We start from the raw sequence: 20,509 nt of genomic DNA, 5'->3' as shown, positions 1-20,509 counted from the left end.
ACCTGATAGCTTTAATCTGACTGCATACCTATGCAAAATGTGTACTTGTTGTGGACACACTATTTTTTATTTAAACTCATTTTGTACTACATTTGCTACATTTTGCTTTGTTACGCTATTTAGAGTTGTTTTTCTACACTTTATCCAACACCTGGTTAGTTTTATTTTCTTACAGTACAAAATGAACATGTGCAGCTGTAACACTAAGACGGATAACACATCTGAGTGAAGAACACTGTTGTTGTTTCGTCACTCTTAAATACGTGAAAGCCCTGCAGACTTAGCTCGGATCAGGCAGTTGTTTTCACTCAAGCAGGCAAATTTGGGTAAAGAAAATTGCTGATTTTTCATTCTAAATAAGAATAGTCATAAAACCCGCATCTTCTTCTTTTGCAAAATGAATGCTTTATTTGAAGAGAAGGATTTTTTTTATCCAGAAAATTAGGCTCAAATGTCACTGGCAACAGAGCAGATACACATTGTCTGTGGGGAAAAGCTTTTTACAGAGGCACTTTTTGTCATTACATTAAATTCTTAGGTAGTTTGTTTTGTATAGTATTATATTTGTGTGTGCATGCATGTGGAAATACAGGTTGTCATAAATTCAGTTTTGACCCGTGTTTTGAAGGACCATCATACAGATAGAAATGCACTGCTATTACATTACGTTAAAATATGTTTCTGACAATGATATCTCATTGTAATGGTATGGGTAGGGTTGCATGAGCCTGTGATATACCAAACAGCATCTTTAGGTAAATGAGCAATGAATCTATTCATATAGTGTTTAAAACTTTATTCACACACATGCAGTACATTGAGAAACAACCTATTTTTGGCAACCTGAACAAAATTCCTAAACAAAATTATTGGAAGCAAAAAGTAGGATTACACCCAGATGGATATAGATTTAAAGTGGGATTATTAAAGGTTACCAGTATCGGCATGTGATTTACCGATACTGGATTACATACAGAAACAATTGGATGCAGTATATGTACTATTTGTATAAAATGTTGACAATCAGACTGCATAGCAACAGATTACACAAATACATGCACACTCGTCACTGGATGAAGACAGTGACATTGTGTATTATGCAAGCTGGTGTGTGGTCATGCATGTTGCAGGTCTTATATATAACAGATGTATCTGTTTCTGTGTGCCAGTAAACGCTTGTTTCCAGAGTTGTCCGTGTGAATGTTGTGCAGGGATTTCTATTTTAATATGTGTATCTAGTCAGCCCTGTGTGTGTGTATTTTCAATAATGTCCATGAGAGCCCTCAAACTAAAGATTTATCCTCGGTGTTTGTGCGTGTGCATTATCCAGCATTATCCAGGGAGTGCTCAGCCTGAAGATCCAGCTGATGAAAGCTACCTGGAGCTTCATAAATGGACCCTTTGTCCAAGAGAGCACAGCTGAGCGTGTGTGTGTGTGTGTGTGTGATTATGTAGCCTATGTGAGTCTAACAGACAAATTTTGTAGAAACAAAATGTTTTAGTTTCATCAGAGCTTGGTTGATGATGGGCCAAATCTGCCAGTCACTAAATTCTGCTATGCTAATAGTTGTATTTTGTGTTCTCTATAATGCAACTAGTTCATACCAGTGCATCCTCAGGCTCTTAACAGTCGCATCTTTCCTATGTATATATAATAACTTTTAAAATTTATATGACATCTTCCAAATCAATATAATGAGGTGTTAAAAATAAACAAAATAATAAAGGTAATGTAATACACAATAAAATAAAATACATTATATAAAATAAACACATCATCAATCATCTCAAGAATTTTAAAACAACAAATGTTGAGTCAAGACAAAATAAAAATAAAGATGTATTTTTATTCATAATTTAGCAGTTTTATTCTGTAATCAGTATATACAGTATTTGTCCAGGTGCTGGCAAGCTTTACCAATAGTGAAAAACGGGAGGTCTATGCGATAGAAATTTAACAATAATTTTTTACTCTACTACACTGCAGATCAGCCAAAATTAACATTTTTGTCATGTGACTGCATGAGTCACTCATGGCTTCCCGATTGTGCCAAAGAATGACAATATCATTTTATGTATTTATTTATTTTTTACAGACTCTTGTTAGAAAATTTTGCGGACATTTTTTAATTCAAACATTTAACATTAAGCCGTTGTGCTGACAAGCTTTTATATGGTCATGTTTCCAATGGAACCAGTCAACACATGTTTTGGATTTGTTAACAGCCCCTTTCTGTAGTAAACAGATTTGATTTAAAAGCAAAAGCATACATGTAAAGTCGGCCAGAAAATTTTGGGTTTGTGAATGTTGACTAAGGCTGTGGTCACTAAATATAAAAATGCAGATATACAGTGAAACCTTAGTAGTAGCAGGTTTAATCTCTTAAGTCCTGAACTTTGATTTTGTGAAACCAACAAAGTTAAATGTCTCCATTGGTATTGTTGTAAGCCTTAAGAAGACAAACAGACAATTCACAAAGAGTTGTCGAATGTCTTTTTGGATATAAATTTCTACTTGACAAAAACAAGCTTTATGTTCTACATGTAGAAAACATATGTCTTTTTTTAGTCTTAAACTCATACGAAGTGCAATTAGCACTGATCTATAGCTGAATGCAATATGACCATAGGAAAACAGCAGTGTGTAAAATATATATGGAATAAACAGACTGTGAGCTGCTCCGCTATTGGAAATTTCAAGGAGAATATCTTTGATAGAAAAACATTAAATACTTAAACATCTGTTGCCTTTAAGGGAAACAATAAGAATACTTTTTGGAAAAGTAGGTTACATATACAACACCAGGATAGGGAGGATGCTGGGAATAACTTGTTAATATTTTCAGCTGGCAGCTCCACTGCCAGAGTTGAGAGGAGGCTTTGGATGCACAGCAGGAGTCAGCGGTGGTGGGACCACGCTGTGCACTCTTTCATGACTCTGGCAAACTTCAGAATGAAAGGGAAGGCATTTGAATATTTGTGCCGTTTATGTCTTTTTGCCATCTTTTTTCGGCAAAATAGGCTACTTCAACGTCAGGTAATAATAGTAAATACATGTGTGTGGCACAAGTTGTAGGTTGCAAATCGGCTTAAAATGTTAATGTTGTCACATTTGTAATGTAAAAAAATACATTTCCTGCATATTTATAATGGCTCAGTATGAACATAAAGGCAGCTTTCGAGTGAGGCTTTGCTGCAAGATGAATTACACATTATTTAATATGTCCAATAATCAGTATTTGGAGTGAAATACCTATGTTAAAATGCACCTCCAACAAATCCAAACAAAGATATTGAACATGAAATATATATATTGGTTTGTGTTATCCTCCAGCACTCCTCATCCATATGAACTCATGATTAGTTTTTAAGAACTCTTGTTTCAAGTGGTCTTACATGTGGGCCTTATTGACATTTTAACATGACAAAATTGGAATCGGCAGAATGTAAAAGGAATTAGATTTTATATTTCTTTATCTTACAAAAGAAGCAAGAAATGCGGTGTGTACGATTAGTGACTGTTCTTTGTTTTTCTAGATAGTTGTTCATCTGATCTACTTAACATCTAGTAGGCGTATCGTGGGAAAAGTGCCGTCAAGGGTAAAAATTACTTTTCCACAAGCCATAGAAAAAAGCAGAAAACTGCAACTAGAATCGTCAAGGTTTGGCAATGTTTTCCCACAGTAATGTCACTGTGTGTGAGTGGAACAACAACAACAAGTGGACAATTTGTAAAGCCATCTCCAGTGGGAAACTGTCAGGTTTGAAATGTGTTTCATTAAAATGCGATGGTACCTGATTGTACCGGGTGTGACATGGGATAATATAACACATCTAAGCTAAAAATTGTGAAATTGTATTATAACCCCTTTATTCTACCTACAGATTCTGTTAATTGAGCTTATGCCAAAAATTCTGTAAATATTTGGTTGACTCGCAGGCTTTCGCAGTGCACAGAGTAGTAACAATGTGTTTTCAAAAATGAAATGAGTCTCCAAAATATCTTGGGATTCTTTGGGTTAAAGGGTGCTCTAGTTGCATGCTTAGTGTTCTGGTTCAGGAGCATAGTTACTACAAATTCTTTCTACTTTCCGGCTACTGTGGCAACGTGAAATACTGAGTGCAGAACCACAGTTAAGACAGCCACGTCTGATTTTTGATGTGTGTTGTGTTGTGCTTGACTGATAGGGGGTGCAAAAATTGCTTGTAGATGCAGCAGCAGCCCATTCTAAATAGGTGTATTCTGAATAGGAACTGCAATGTCTGTATTCAAAATCCTTTTTTTAAAGAGAGTTACAGAAAGAACTGATGGACAGCAGCACTGCAAAACACACGTCATTTCTCCAGCGCCCCACATGCCACCGACTATCTGTGTGCACAGAGGTCGGTTTGGCCATGTTGGAGTACAAAAGAGGGGAACAGTTGTGTCCAAGAGTTTAAATTGAGGCAACTGGACTCATGGATTTTTTGGAACAGTTGTATGATTGTTGAGTGTTGGTGTAAATACAAAGTAGATTTGTTCTGACAGTCTCTTGGCAGTTTACTGTAATGCAGACATACAAAGGAAAATTCCCAAAAAATCTGAATCATTTTTTTTGGGTGGCATTGGTGGCAGCAAGCGGAAATAATGTGGTATTTTCTTTGCAGTACAGGGCTTACACCATTATGAAAGTCATTTTGCTTGCAAACCATTTCCAAAAGAAAACAAATTAATAATCTCTTAATTATTTATTCATTTATTTATTCATTATAGTTATTGTCATAAAATGTGTTAATTTCTCGTAGCTTAATTTTCTTTTCCTTATTTTTTAACAATTATTCTTTGGAACCTCTTGTACATGTGGTTATGTATATGTGTAGACACAACATACAACTGTTTGTTTTAATACAACCAGCCAAGAGAAACAAACTGTGTGTGCTTTTATTGTGTATTAAAAGGTCGTTGCCACCTGCACCGTGAACTTGTCTCTTGATGGCTGGCTGCTTACATTGCACACACATTGAATTGCATTGCGTTTCGGCACATTGGCAGAGTGTGTCTCTTGCTGGCTGGATGGTTACATTAAAAGCATGCTCATTGGTGGTCAGCCATGCTTAAACACTAGTGTTGCACTGTGTATGTGTGTGTAAAATCTTCCATGCCCTGGGGCGGGCACCATGCTCTCTGCTCAATACTCAAGTGCGCAACACGAGAAGTGGTGCATAGTGCAGACCAGAATGACATGCATTTTCATATGCATGTGGCAGAGAGCACCACACCGTCACATTTATCACCTTTAACCTCTGCACTCAAATGTAGCTCATGCATTTGTTAGAATCACTCTTGCTTCTTGCAGCCTATTCTGAACAGCAGGTGCTGCCTCTGTACTTGTGGTACGTGGTCAGTCAAACATCCGCCCACCTTTAGTCTGTTTTGTTGGAGGATTGTTCTGTTAATGGGGAGTTTTGTTTTCTGTTTCTGAAATTCTGTAAGATTTTGATGTACAGAACCTTGAGATGGCGTACTTTATCATGATTTAGTGCTTTACAAAATACATTTACAATCTAAGTGGATAGCAATTTTGTACAAAAAATATGTAAAGAGAGTTAACATTGATTGATCATTAAGAATGATTGTAGCACTTTTTTTCAATAGTCAGCTAGAAGCATTTTTTTTTTGTTTTATGTAATATTTGAGTCCTGTCCAGCTATCCAGTGGAATAATCCCTCCTGAATAATATATATTATATATTATTATTATATATAGTTAAACAAGAAAAGAAAACAAATTGACTACCGCTTTATAATTACAATTTCATTATTGATAATTATTGATATTTAAAATAATAATCCATAACAAATAGAAGACAAAAGAGGTGCCATATATACTGTCCATGGCCATGTCAGCTAAGGAGTTCGTTCACAAAAAATGGAATACATAATAATATATATATATAATATTTGTGGACAGCACAATACCAATCAGTCGTTTTTAATGTTATGTTATACTGTGCTTTAACTACAATAACTTAATCCATATTGTAGCCTGAATGGTCGGAATAAGTCTTCTGCTGACATTCCTTGGATGAAAGTGTGAAAAAGTGTTTTTTTGTTTCACTGAATTTTAGGGAACCAGCAAAATTCCAGGCAGTTGTAATCTGTCCATCTATTCATCCATTTTCCGCTTTCTTCCATACCATGCAGCATTATTGTAATGCATTTCACACAAGCAGAGAAAATAATTTCATATTTTGTTGAAAATATTTTAATATATGTTTTTACTTTAATTTAATTAATTAATTTTTGCTCCTGTCATTGCTTACAGAAACATTTGGCATCTCTCTGTAGGTGGGAAATAATTCCTGCTGTAGAACAGTGGTGTCTCTACTAAAGTCGTTGGTAGTGTGGCATCTGTTTCTTCTGCAGCCATGAATCTCAGCCCTATTTAATACATGAAAAAGCCTATATGTAACTCAGATATGTCCGTTAAAATATAGGAGATAAAGAGATTGTGAAATGGGACATATGAGGGAGAAAAAGTCTTTCAGAGAAATATCACAGGTAGCAGGCATGCAGCTTGTCTTTTGAAAAAAAAAATTATAATAATTTTATTATGATATTGCTGCTGATTTGTCAACATAGGAGTTTTTTGGTTGTACTCAAATGTGCACACATCCAGATATGTCAAAACTAGACTCTGTATTAGGTAAAACATGGGAAATAATGATGAGGGAAATCTGTCTTTCCAATTGGAATGAGCTGTACCTGCTTAAGTCCAGAATAAAGTGAAAGACTGAAGAGAAAGAACATACTACAAGAATTGATGGTATACTACACTATCTACTGTCACTGTGAAAAAGTATTGGGCCCAAAGTTAAACTGTGTTTTGTCAATGTGAGTCTTTATCTGTTAATTCTGTAGGTCAGTTTTCTAAGATCAAATTTCCATTCTGAAGTAAACAGTCAAAGATTAACAGAAAACAATTAGAGAGGACTAAGTTATGAGGAAATGTATTTTCTTTTTTCTTTTCATATGAATCCTGCATTTTTGAACTCTTAAACCTGGTGAAGGTTATTGTTTTACTTCACTTATTACATGGATGAAGCAAATTGTTTGGAACCTGAAATAAAAAGAACTGGTCAAAATGCCAGTCTGCTTAATAACTTTGTTTATAGTGTTCTCAGAGGAGGGGCACTCAGACCCAACCTGCTCACCGTGTTTGGAGGGACTGATTCTAGACAGACTGAGGCTGACCGATGGAGCTACAGGCAGGTTGTGTTGATAACCTGTCTTTGTGTAAGCTTACTGGCTTATTGGCAAATGATTTTGTATTATCAGGGTGGTATTCTGTGCCATTTGGATGGGTTGATAAGGCTTTTGTTTTCAGTTGTTTTTATGGATGTTCATGGTGTAGAAAAATGGATGACAATCCCTTTGTGGGAGTTCCAGATGGCAGGAGAGGAGGTCAATTACTGCCTGACCGCAGCAGTGGGTTCATGTTGACCTGCACTCAGAGACCTGGTGGGCTCAGCAAAGGTTAGAGCCCCCCAGTGGCAGAAGACAGCAGAAAGCTGGAGCGTGCAGAAAGTGACAGGTGAGGGCTGTTTCAGCATGTGTGAGTCCCTAGCATAAGGCTGTCCATATTTGCATCTTATTTTGTAGTTACAGTGTTGGAAGTTAAGGTAGTTTCATAGTGGTAGCTCAGAGACAGTAGTTGTATAACTTGTTGTTGAATACCTTGTTAGAGAATTTTAAAAACAATTTTTTGCCGTGATTAGCATTTTTAGACAAACACCATTGCAACTATTATAAAGTTCAAAGACCAATGGTTCTGGCTGTTTCTCTAAGATGTAGCATGCATTTCAACCCAGTTGTGTTGGGGTGAAACATCCACAGATTGATCCAGAAGTATCTACTGGCCATATGGTGTTGATTTATGTCTTATCCCCTATAGTAGTGTTTCCTTGCCTTTATATGTTTTACATATTTACATTTATTTATATTTTTAATTTAAGTAATTTAACCAGATTACAACAAAAGTAATTTAATACCTTTTTTATTATTAACTAAATGGCCTTATGCACTCAAAAAAAATCATGAGTTCAGTTATTCCATCAAAATAAGGTGATGCTGTCTTAGTAAGCGGCAGAAGAATTCAAGTATGTGTAGTGTGTGTTTTGCCTATCATAGAAAAAGAGGGATGAGTATTAAGTCTCTTTGTAAACTGATAGAAATCATTGGGAAAACTAAATTCTCTTAGGATCAATAAAGTAGTCATGAATCCTTTTGTTCATGTTTTTGGTGAAGATACAAGCAGGTACATAAACATACCAAGTAGTCCTTCACCAGCTTCTCTAGATCTTTATTTAGGTGCATGGCCTTTGAGGATGCATTCTTTTCTAACGCTGGTAGTGTCAGTATTAATAGGCAGAAAAAGAAGAAAGACCATAAGAAACACCATCTCAACAAACAGCTGGGGTGGGTTTCACATCTAAATTTACAGGTATTCACACTTGTAGAGGCTAATATTGTGTGCACTGTTTTAGGATTTTTGCAAACATTTAAAAAAAATACAAATTAAAAAACAAAAACATTTAAATCACTAACTTGATGATGACTGATGACGTCCTTCATCAGCAGGCTCTGACTTGGCTGAAGGGCAGACTGATGTTTGCTGAGAGTAGGTAAATTAGCACCTACCAAGACATTTACTCATGTTTTTGGTGCAAGAGTACCTATCTTGTCTGCTAAGTGCAGCATTATTTTAGCCACTGTACAATGTGCATGATTACACATTGCTATTTGCAACAATGACAGATTTTAGACTGCATGGAGTCACGGAGAACACAAGATGACCTATGACTGCATAGTGGTTGCTGTAACACCAGGGTTTCCCATACATAGACACAATCATTCCGTGTTTTTTTTCCCCAATGTGATTTTGAAATACAGCTATCCTTCTGTTCATTCAACTCCACTCAAATGTCTCTCTCCCTCTGATTCTTGTTCACACACACACGTGCACACACCAGCCTACACACATGCACACATACTGATAGCTGATTGCCCACTCCTCCTCTCTCTGCCCAATTCCTGACGTCAACTATTTAATGAAAATCCGAAATCCGAATCAGCTGATATTTGCACAGAGAAGATGATCGCCAATATCACTGTTCACTCAACGCTATTGATAATGGATCCCACACCCTAATTCGGCATAGACAGAGTTGGTGAAGCAGCAAACAATTAAGCGATTTCGGGTGAAATGTGGTAACGGTTGAGATAAACTACAGATATGCCCATAGTCAAATAAAGGAATCCACCCATCTATCCATTTTCAACCGCTTATCCAGGGGCCGGGTTGCAGGGGCAGCAGTCTAGGCAGGGACGCCCAGACTTCCCTCCCATCCAGGCCAGCCGTGAGACACAGTCTCTCCATCGCGTCCTGGGTCTCCCGGGGTCTCCTCCCAGTGACATGCCCGGAACACCTCACCAGGCAGGCATCTGAAACAGATGCCCGAGCACCCTCAGCTGACTCCTCGCGATGTGAAGGAGCAGCGGCTCTACTCCGAGCTCCTCTCGGGTGACCGAGCTCCTCACCCTATCTCAGAGAGAACCCAGCCACCTTTCAAAGGAAACTCATTTTGGCCGCTTGTATTAGCGATCTCATTCTCTTGGTCACTACCCAAAGCTCGTGGCCATAGGTGAGAGTAGGAGCGTAGATTGACTGGTAAATTGAGACACACACTACAACAAACCCTAATGACCAACTCTACCAACTGATGCGACACCGGCGCCAAGGTGCCACCACAAATTGCTAACTGGTCTGTGGGAAACACTAAACACCCAATCAAACGAATTACAAATACAATAATAATAAACATATAGAATATACATTTGCAACTTTAATGTAATCATTTCTGAACGTTGAATAAAAAATAAAAATAAAACCTGAAACATTGACACTAATGCATGTTGAAGTTAGCATGGCACCCCATCCCCTGCTAATATGTCAACTATAGCTAAATTACCATTGATTAAATAATGAGATACAACCAAATCTGACAATGATGGACAAGCTGCTATGACTTTATACACACCTTTATGATTGCATTTAGATTGTTAAAATGAAATGTTATCTCACCTTTTTCAAATGAACACACAGCGCCTTTTTCTGCACTTCTTGTTCTGTCATGCCAAGTGATCTCCTGTGATGTATCGCGAGGTCCTCTGACAATGACGTAGCCTACGTACTGTTTGTGTACATGTTGCACTTTTGTGAATGTTCTAACAAGCCAATTAACTTTTTTTGAGTGTGTTATCTAATTTATACAACGGCATGTGATTTCTGTCTCTATGGTCTCTACATGCACAGCAGAGTTTGCCCCAATGCACGCCCACGGACGTAAACACACTGATCGCACTATGTTAAGCTAGCGGTCACGCTGCCAGATCAAAATGATGCATGTGCTGACACAAAAATCTGTTAGTTAGACTTATCTTTAGGGGGTATTTAATTGTTCTGCCCATCACTGTATGTTTGAAGACAAATTATTTACAGTGAATGAATAATAATTTTCAGGACTAATTAAGTGGCCAAAAAATGCCAGTGTGTTTCAGCAGCACGAAATTGACATGATTTTGAGCTCAAGAGATTTAAAACTGCAGTCTATGAGTATGGTTAAGTGCAATGCTGCATAAAGCTACTGGAGGCTGCTTGAAAAAAGTTGGCGCTAACTGGCAAATCTGTAGAAAGTAGTTGTACTAGCCTAAAAGAAGCAGAGCCATTTTGATTTTGCTACAAGTTACACTCGTAATGATCGTGCCGACCTTCCCACAAATGAAGGCAGCATAATGTTAACTCAGTGCCAGGGTGCAGGGTTTGTGGTTGCTTGTCCGTCACACAACAGTTAATTCAGCAAATATGTGTTTTGCCACATCATTGTGATTCAACCAAATATCCCAGATGTAACCACCCCAGGTGTGTGAATGGGGAACATCTATTCTGAGTGCATGCGGTGGCAGGGCAATAAATAGTTCAAGGAGGATTTGTAAGTCACGATCATGTGGCCCATTAACTCATTTTTTAAAGCCTGCGACAGTGCTTGACATCTATGTGCCTACCCTCCCTTTTTGTTATGTTAAGTAGCTTTTATTTTGGAAGTAAATCATGTGCTTGTCAAGATCAGAAAAAAAAATGGTAGTATTTGTGTAGAACTTTCATGTTCACCCTGGCTGCTCTCACTATCGTCTTGTATTAGGAATTTTTAGTGCATCAATTCAAACTTTTTGTTTGGTTGCAGTTTCCACTTTGTGATATGAGCTTCATAAAATCCAACATGCTGTTCTTTGTTTGTCACTAGGAGTCGTAATGGGGCAGGATGGGAGTATTATCCCAGCCCAGAGTAAAGCTGTCATGAACATGTATACAATTCTTTTCACTTATGCTATGCTATATATATTAGAAAATACAAACCTGCAGTCATTAGCATTTGAGTCAATTGTGTCCATTTCTATAAATTTTATGCTCATTCGGTTGTCAGACAACAATACAAACTGTCTCTATAATTATTTATTATTAATATTAATTATCATATTATTCATATTATCAATGATTTGATTAACACTGCGGCCCACCATCTTACAGGTTTTTTTTTCCTTATCAAAGTTTTAGAAAAGGATAAAAAAAAGAAGAGGTGAAAATCAGTGACCATACAAGAGGCAGAACAAATAGAACAGTCTGATGCTCATTAAAATACCAGGTTGTCTGTGCTTTCACCAGGCTTTACTGTTTTGTGAGAGAAAATGAGTCAAAAAAGGTCTTTTAGTTTTCACTTATTCTTTCCTTTGTGAGAGTTAGAATAAAAATGGAATCAATTTGTATATATCACCAGTGAGCTACTCTTATGAGAAACATAATGGAGTTTGAAGGTCAACTTCCACTGAGTACATCATTTTTCACTTGGCTTCAGCTGTTTCCACTTTGCATCTAAAGAGAATGCATGAATAACACTGAAATGGAAAATGTTAGAATTAGAAAAACTAATTGATTCTCTTTAAAGAATTCTATGAGTGGGGTCTAATTAAATTTTTGAATCCCACTTGACACTGGCGCAAACCACAATTTCTAAAAGAAACCGGCCCCATGCTAATCCATATGAATGAATTTTTACTCACTGCTTTCTCCGGCAGTGGGTACTAAGTCCAATACAGTGACTGACATTAGAGAATGAAGGTGTGCATCTTTCTCTATTCACCCTCACTCACCATGCTTTACAGCATCATTAACAATCACATTTGTGATGTGCATTACTAGGTTTATTAGCTGGGCTCTTGCTACATAGAGTATATTACGCTATTGACTTATAAATGGCCGTCCAGTTCGGGGACCCACAGGCCAATTTAGACCAAATGGCTCCTTTTGGGCTCTTGTCGTTTAACTGAGGTGGAAGCAGGAAGTTGGCACCTGCCTGTCAATCAAAGTGCTCACAACTACAATTATTTGAAATTGTCTAAACCTAATTAAACAAGTGAGTTACAAGCTGTCTTATCAATATACACCAAAATCCCCACTTGTTTTAAACCCATTGATTTTTGTCCCTCTACAGAAAGGAATTTGTGTGAGTCTGCTCTGTGTAAGACATGCTATGCTGTGCAAGTGTTGCCGTTCTCCTGGAGGAGTAGGACGTTTTGTCTAAATATGAATGGTCTCCCACAATGAATTACAGATTATATCTTTCATGGACTGTGTGAAAATAAGTTGTGGAGTGGAGAAGTTAGACGGGAAGGAGGAATGGTTTAAAATCTCCCAAGGACTCAGACCCACAACTGTTGAACTTTACTATAGTTCCTTAGAACACAAAAGGGAGAAAATAAATGATAAAAATGAAAATTCTGAGTGTTCCTGTGGACTCTTTTTTTTACTGATAAAACAGCTAAGGAAGGAAAATGTGTGGAGAAGGGGAATCACTGCTGAGGCATTGGGGCTCCAAAGTGTCAGGCCAATGACAGAGAGAAAGGAGAGGTCCCCATGGGCTCTACTACGCAGGAGAGGATACTGTGAAAGCGGGGGGTCCTCTGCTGGTCTGTTAAAGTGCTTTCTACCTACACCAATAACAACCAGTACATATTGCCTGCACTGAGCTCATGTACACTTTGACTTTCCTTTTAACTCTATGAACCACATATGAAATATTTGCATTTGAAAAAATACAAAAAAACATTTTGGATGTGATAACTGGATGGTCACGTAATTCTAAATATAGTGATGCCTTAGCTCAGGGGTGGTGACAGGGACATGAGACAGACAAAAAGACAAAAAAAGTAAAAAAAAATTATCTCATGTATTCAGTGAGCTGTTTAAGACCTGGAAAGTAAAACATGGTTTCTGACAGTGCTTTGCAGTTAAGACGGCCGCCTTGAGTAAGTCCTCCAGAAAAAAACAAAAATAAATCAAAATTTGCATGCATAAACAGTAAAATAAGGCTGCATCACGGCACTTGTTGGTTAAATATGTCCTTGCAGGGCTCCAGCTTTGTTTTACTCTGTACTGTACGTTTAATTCCTGCTGCTAACAAACAACTTGTCACTAACAGGCACACAATCTCTCTCTCGTCTAGTCACACACATTCTCGTGCACACTCATGCATGCGCACCCCCTCCCAGATACGTGCACACACACACACTCACCGCCCAGGTTCCTAAAGTAGACATGCCACTCTTATTTTTTGACTAGTGTACAGCAGTGGATGGGGAAATACAGTGTGAGCTTTATGTGTGTGTGTGTAGCTGGGTGTGTAGGAGCCATTTCAGCCTACTTATAATAAGAAGTCCAGATTATTTTTATTTTTAAGTTCATTATTTCTTCTCATTTTATGCAAAAAAAACAAAAACAAAATAAAAGTGCAGCCTGTGAAAATGTTATATAAATGAATTTGGCCACTCAAGTCAAAAAGGTAGACCATTGCTCTGGATGCTTTTCTGCTCACTGGAGAGTTACTTATTTCTTTTATAAGTACAGGCAATCTGGTCATTATAGTGAGTTTAACGCTTTCAGGATGATAAGAGTGTTTCCCCAGGTTTAGCGTTTTTTTGGGGATCAAACACCAGGAATTATGGTGTTTATGTGTTAATGACAGCCATCAATATAACAACTCAAAATGTAATTTTATGACTTTATTTTGCTCTGCGTTTCAGGTGGTTGATGTGACATGTTTTAAAATGCACACCCACCTTCATGTGCTCTCTATTTCTGCATGTGTGTGTTGCAATGGGGGTGAACACTGCCGAGAGCAAAGGAGAATTGTATGCGTGCAACCATATAGACAGATATGACAAGCTGTTGTGTAAATAGGATAAATAACATAAGGCTATTTACTTTATTTAATAAAAGAGCTCTGTTCTGGATCTAAATCTGGTGTTATGTAGAAATGGGGGGGGGGGGGGGTGGGGGGGGCAAGATACAGGGAATTCAATGTGACAAACAAATCACTTACACAGATTATTTACATAATGTATTCCTGGACAGGGAGTTTTGGATGGATTTATTAGTCTGGATTTTAAAATAAAGTTTAGATGGCTGATTAACTGCCAATACATTGTGTGGCAGCCCTGCTGCAGTTAAGCTGTAACTGGACCAGAGTTTGTCCATTAGCCAATGATTTGTTTTATTTTTTACTGCTGGGAGATTGCACTTTGTGTTAAAGGTGTGGTATTAAACATACTTATTGGAGCTTAAATTGACTTCAGTTCATTTGATGTATAATCTTAATCATTAGTATGCATATTCTCCTATTGATGATTTAACTAATCTATCCTGCGTTATACAAAGTATTACTTTAATCATTTGTGAAAAAAATGCATTTTAATTTTTCCGTGACCTAATTGTATTTCCATAGTTTATCTCAGTATTATGCACATAATTGATTACTTGTATAGTGGTCCAAGAAATAAAAAAGCAAGTCTGTGCACGGATTGACAGTTTAGATATAAACATCTGGTGAGGCGCCTCATACCTTGCAAATATATGCAAATATAGGGCTATATTGTGTTTTCAGTTTCATCTGCTTGTGATTTTATGTCTGAACACCTTTTTGTTCTGCTTTATGGCTCTTAGCCCTTAAAGCCGTCTTCTTATCTAATTATGTCAGCTAGTGTCTAAATCTTCCTGCATGTATTGTTATTAATTAGAAATATTATTTAGTTGTAGATTGTAGAGGATTTTCTGTCATCAAGTTGTCATCACTTTGCTATTAGTCTGCAAATGCCTTTCTTATGCACCTTAATCTTTGATGCATGTAGAAAAAGTAGTATTGGTATTGGTATTATCAGACCTGTACAGCTGCCTTGTATTGGAGTGTGTGATGTGTTTCTTTGTGGTTTAAGAGCATAAATGTGTAAAGTTTGATTGTGACTTAGAGGAGAATGTGTAAAATACACATGGCATGGTAGAAACACATTTCCTATGTTCCTTGTCAATATTAAATGTGCTTTTGTGTAACCCTTGGTGAGCGCCTTTTTTAGGTCATTGTATTCTTTCATTTTCTGTAATGTGGTGTATGCACTGAATTATAGTGAGTCACAGAGGACGTATGTGCGTTTTTTTTCTTTGTTATAACAAAATATATGAAAAGTTCTGTGATCTGACAAGAAAAAGTAGCAGTTGTTTTTAGCCGTGAAAAAGTGTTGTGTCTCTTTACATCATCGTTTTACTGCTACACACAGCACTTTCTTGGCCAGAGTCAGTAAACATAAATAATACGACAGACTGGAACCAGCTCCTGGCTCCTTTTTTAACAATGTGTTTGCTTGTATTTTTTTCAGTGCTCTGTACTGCTGTATAGTCCTGAATGACACTAATGCTTCAACGTACGGCTCCCTTCTGCATCACACCTGCCAGCACAGGTAATGACGTATGACTACACACACACACACACACACACAGACCAGTGAATACACACATGCTCTGTCGGCTGCATGGGCTGGCAAACAGCTGCAATTGCCAAATAGGCCAGCGTGCTTCTATGTTCGTGTGTATGATTTTGTGTGTGTGTGTTTGTGCACTCCAACCCACCCGGTCCACAGGACAACTGGCTGAGTTTAGCTCTTTACACTGTATTGGCCCTCATTTGTTGCACAGGGACTTGGTGGAACTCCCAGGAAGTAGCATATTAAGCCATAAACACAGAGCACACAGAGCTGGGCGCATTATTCAATTTTCATTTCATTGATACTCTAGTCTGTCAGCTGGCTAAAAGCTGCAGCTTATCACAGCTGTCCTGGACACGCAGAGCAGGGAACAGAAAGCCGAAGGAGGATGGCTGAAGAATTAGATAAACTTCTCGTTTAGTGGCTTAGTTCATGTGCATGGATTACTGTGCTGTATGTATTTCATGTTTTTATCCTACACAAATTCAACAATGATGTATAGTCTCTATTTTTTAGTCTCTGTATTTCCAAATTAGAGGAGATTTGTTGGGCTCACATAGGAATGTCTATTGATTAAAAAAAGTACTGCGCAATTTCCTTTGATGTACCTGAATTGGGTCTTTTTTTTCTGAAGATGGAAGCTTATGATAAACATTGTTAGATTAGATTTAAAAGAAAACAATGCAGACAGATAGAAAATGTATTTCTTTAAATAAAATTGCTTTCAATGAACTTTTCACTTTTTCAGTTTTTTCCAGTGGCTCCACTTTGTGTGGCCCTGCTTGAGAATGTGACTGCTGTGCTATAGTTACACGTATTTATTATGTTTGCTGTGATTAAATCAGTGATTTTTACTTTTTTATTTTGCCTTTTATGGTTATGGTAATATGACATAGTATTGCTTCTTTTTTCGTGGCAATGAGAAAGAGCATATCTAGAAAGGTGTGCGTACCATGTCGGTCACTATGCACACCAGACACGGAAAAAAGAGCCTGTCCTCCCTCCTTTGGACTCACCGTCTGTGAGGAACGCTGCTGTCTGTACTGAAGCAATTTTACAATTTAAATGAAGTGTAATTGTTGTAAACTCGAGTACAAGTTAGCTTTACCTGGCCTCCGTTCCTGCCTTCTTGCTGTCCACTATGTGAGTGACAAACAATTTAGCGAGAAGGCTGCAGCTCAAGCACACACAACTCTAAAACATGGAACGGAACATTCAGCAAATATTTCTCCTGTTTATGCATCCACCCTTCATTTCTGTCGCTAGATGAGGCAAACCTGCCTAGCTGAGCATCTGAAGCTTGGTGAGAACAAAGATGCAGCAGTCTAAACTCCCACCACATAGCCTGCTGGAGTCGGATGTAGCCTAATTTATTTTCCAGAATAGACTGGAGGACTGTTCAGGCGGGTTGTGTTCATATTTTATCACAGATCCCCTGCCTCTCGCTGCTCTTCTATCTTTTTAAGCCAAACTTTCTGTCTAAACCCATATCTTTGTCCATTTTTAACCACAGTGGTTCTGCTCTGGCACCACATGTTGTCAGGTCATGTCAGCTACTATGGGATAAAACAAAATGCATCATTATATTGGTTTGGCATGGTATGGTACTTCTTTGGAAAATAATCTTAGTTGTATGTAGTATGTAGTATGATAACATGAGCTATTATCGGAACATAGCCAGTAAGACTTTAGAACTAAATGTTGCAACAGTGATACAACATACAACAATATAAACTAAGCCCCCGTATTAACTTTGTTAAGGACCATTGCATGTTGTTGTTGCAATGACATTTTTCTACTTTGATCTTATTTTTATCTGCTGAGCTTGAATGGTTCTGTAGTGACATGAATACGAATATTAAAGACACAAGACTTTTTTTCGTCTCACATCTGTTGAACTGACCCTCCTTTTATCCTCGTCTCCTTCTGCCTCTCCTTTCTGTCAGGTCACCCCCCCCCCTCTTGTTCTTCTCTTGACAGCTCTTTGGTTATAAAAACCACCATGATATATGATGTTGTCTGACCAAAACACTAAAAAGTCCCACAGCGACATAAACAGCACAGCGTGCTCTGACTTACATACGGTTGCACGCACGCACACAGACACACACACAGTGATTTTAGGTATAATGTCCACATCCACAGTTTTTCTGTTTGTTCGATCTGCTCTTTTCTCACATTAATGTCCCAAGTGGGTATGTTGGCATTTTATTCGTAACATAAAACACACACACACACAAATGCATCCAGCATACAGGCACATTTTCACTTTGTGTAAGGATGTTAGAAGAAGAGGGACGGAGGTGCAACATTAAAACAACATAAAACATAATAAATGTGAAGTTATGGCACTCTTATATCATGATTCTAGCCCTCTTCTAGTGTTGTGTGTATGTGGCATATGAAGTGAGTTTGAAATGTTGTCAGAAACTACAGCTGCTGTTCAAAGCTTCAAGATTTGCGGCTGTGATGGTTCGATGTGTAGAAGCTTGTGTTTTCTGTCTTCTGGTATAGGCAATATGGGACAGCCGACAATATTAGTTTTTCTGCTAGACAATACCCATTTATGTCTGATCAAGTTGAAGACTCAGCATGTTTGCCTGCTGCATTTGGTCAGATGCATACAGTGTAATGAACAGTAGGCCTACTACAGAATGCATATTGTGGTGAGGAATGTATGTGGGTGTCAGTATTTGTTCAGTGGCTTGTCCTCTGTTTACCTGACTCTAGAGCTATAAATTGCTGTCAGCTTTAGTTGATAGCTGTAAATGAGTGGAGATCCCTTTTTACGACGGTAGATAGACGTGTGGAAACCAGTCTTCCCTGTATGGATAAGGTGTTTCCAGCATTAACATAGACAGGTCAGCAAACTTTTTTGCATTGTTGATGTTCGTTGATTTAGTTTTTATTTTAGTCTTGTGACTAAAATGTCATTTGATTTTAGTCACATTTTAGTCATCAACATTTTTTAACTTTTAGTCTAGTTTTAGACGACTAAATATCAATTTAGTCGTCTAAAATTCTATGATATATTTGTCATGGAATTATTAAGGTTTGATTGTGCAATAAAAACAGGCACAGCTTTAGCTTTTGTTATTTGAAACAAACATCTCTTTATTTAAATGCCATTACCTTTTCAGAAAAGAACAAAAGCAGCAGTGAGCAGTGAGCTGCTCTCCCTGAATGTTCATACACTGTTCAGTCATGACCTTCTTCATGAATACTCCATAACTACAGCAAAACACTTTAGTGACAACTAAAGTGCAAAAAGACAAAAGTGCATCAGCAGCCGTGTCTTCATTTATAGATTTTGTCACGTGTATCTTTAACGGAAGTTAAGATGACTCGTCTGCAAATGTCGCTTCACGTTTGTTGTGTTTTTACCGCTGATAGTCGCTCCACGCGGTTTGCAAACCGTCTTGTTTTTCTTGACATCAAACGTGTCCGTGTGTCTGTTCTTCTCCTGTGTTGTGTTACCATGCATGAGTACGCCTTCTTCCAGCATCGCGGGGTAACGTCCTTACGGCGCAGAGAGATCACTTCTGATTGACTCTTTGCCGCCGTCTCCTGATTCGTCCCTCCCATCCACAAACAAAATTTGCTGATTTGCTGGTTGGATCTCATCTCCATCAATAACCTCATCTTGTTTTTATTCATTGACGAAAGTGTCAAATCATTTCGTCTTCGTTTTTGGCACCTTGCATTTTTATTTTTATTTAGTTATCGTCTCGTTTTTATCAGCAAAGAAAGGTAGTTAACGTCGTGACATTATTGTGTGTCTTTATAAGGTTTATGCAGAGTGTGTTGGCATCTGAAAGACTTGGAGTTGAACTAGTTAACAATAACTTACCCCACGGTTAGTGGTGACCTTTTAAAAAGAAAAAAAGATGAGGTGATAAAACTGAACTTGAGCCTTTTGAGAGTGAGCATATCTTTTTACTTATTCTTTATGACGCAAGAGTATAAACCATATGATAGATGGCCAAGTTGTATTTCTTTACTTTAAGCTCTTTTCTTGGAGTACATTTCAGATTTTGACAAATCTCTAAAGGTTGATGGTTACCGCCCTAATCCACTTTTCTCTCTCCTCGCTTTCTGTCTCGGGCCCCTGAGTTTGGCTCCTGAGGGAACATAAAAGCCAATCGAATGTCTTTAACTGTGGGGAGGTGGTTCCTATGGGATCATAAAGGCCAATAAAATGGCTGTAAAATTTAGGAGGAAAAATGAAGAATCATGTTGTTAGGCGTTAATCATGTCCCTCCTTCTGTTGCACTCCTTTTTCAAATGTGCACACACACACACACACTCAAGCTGCTCGGCTTACCCTTAATGCTTTGCTCCAGACTTTATCCAATAGGCATGAAGAAGGATGAGGAGAATCTGCACCATGTCTTTGTATTGTTCTGTAATAGATGTTGGGAACAGTTCTTGGACTTTGACGCTCAGATCATCATCACACCAGCTGGTGTGGAGATTTAAACCAGTAATTGTGTGTGTGTGTGTCAAAAACACGGAATTGTACACAGGAAACACTTAAATAGACTTTAAAGTCCATCTGTGTGTGACGATTTTAGTAAATTGCAGAATGTCCTGGTGTTTCATG

Source organism: Parambassis ranga, chromosome 1 (assembly GCF_900634625.1).
Source record: "Parambassis ranga chromosome 1, fParRan2.1, whole genome shotgun sequence".
NCBI classification, from domain to species: domain Eukaryota; kingdom Metazoa; phylum Chordata; class Actinopteri; family Ambassidae; genus Parambassis; species Parambassis ranga.
This window is presented reverse-complemented; position numbering follows the sequence as displayed.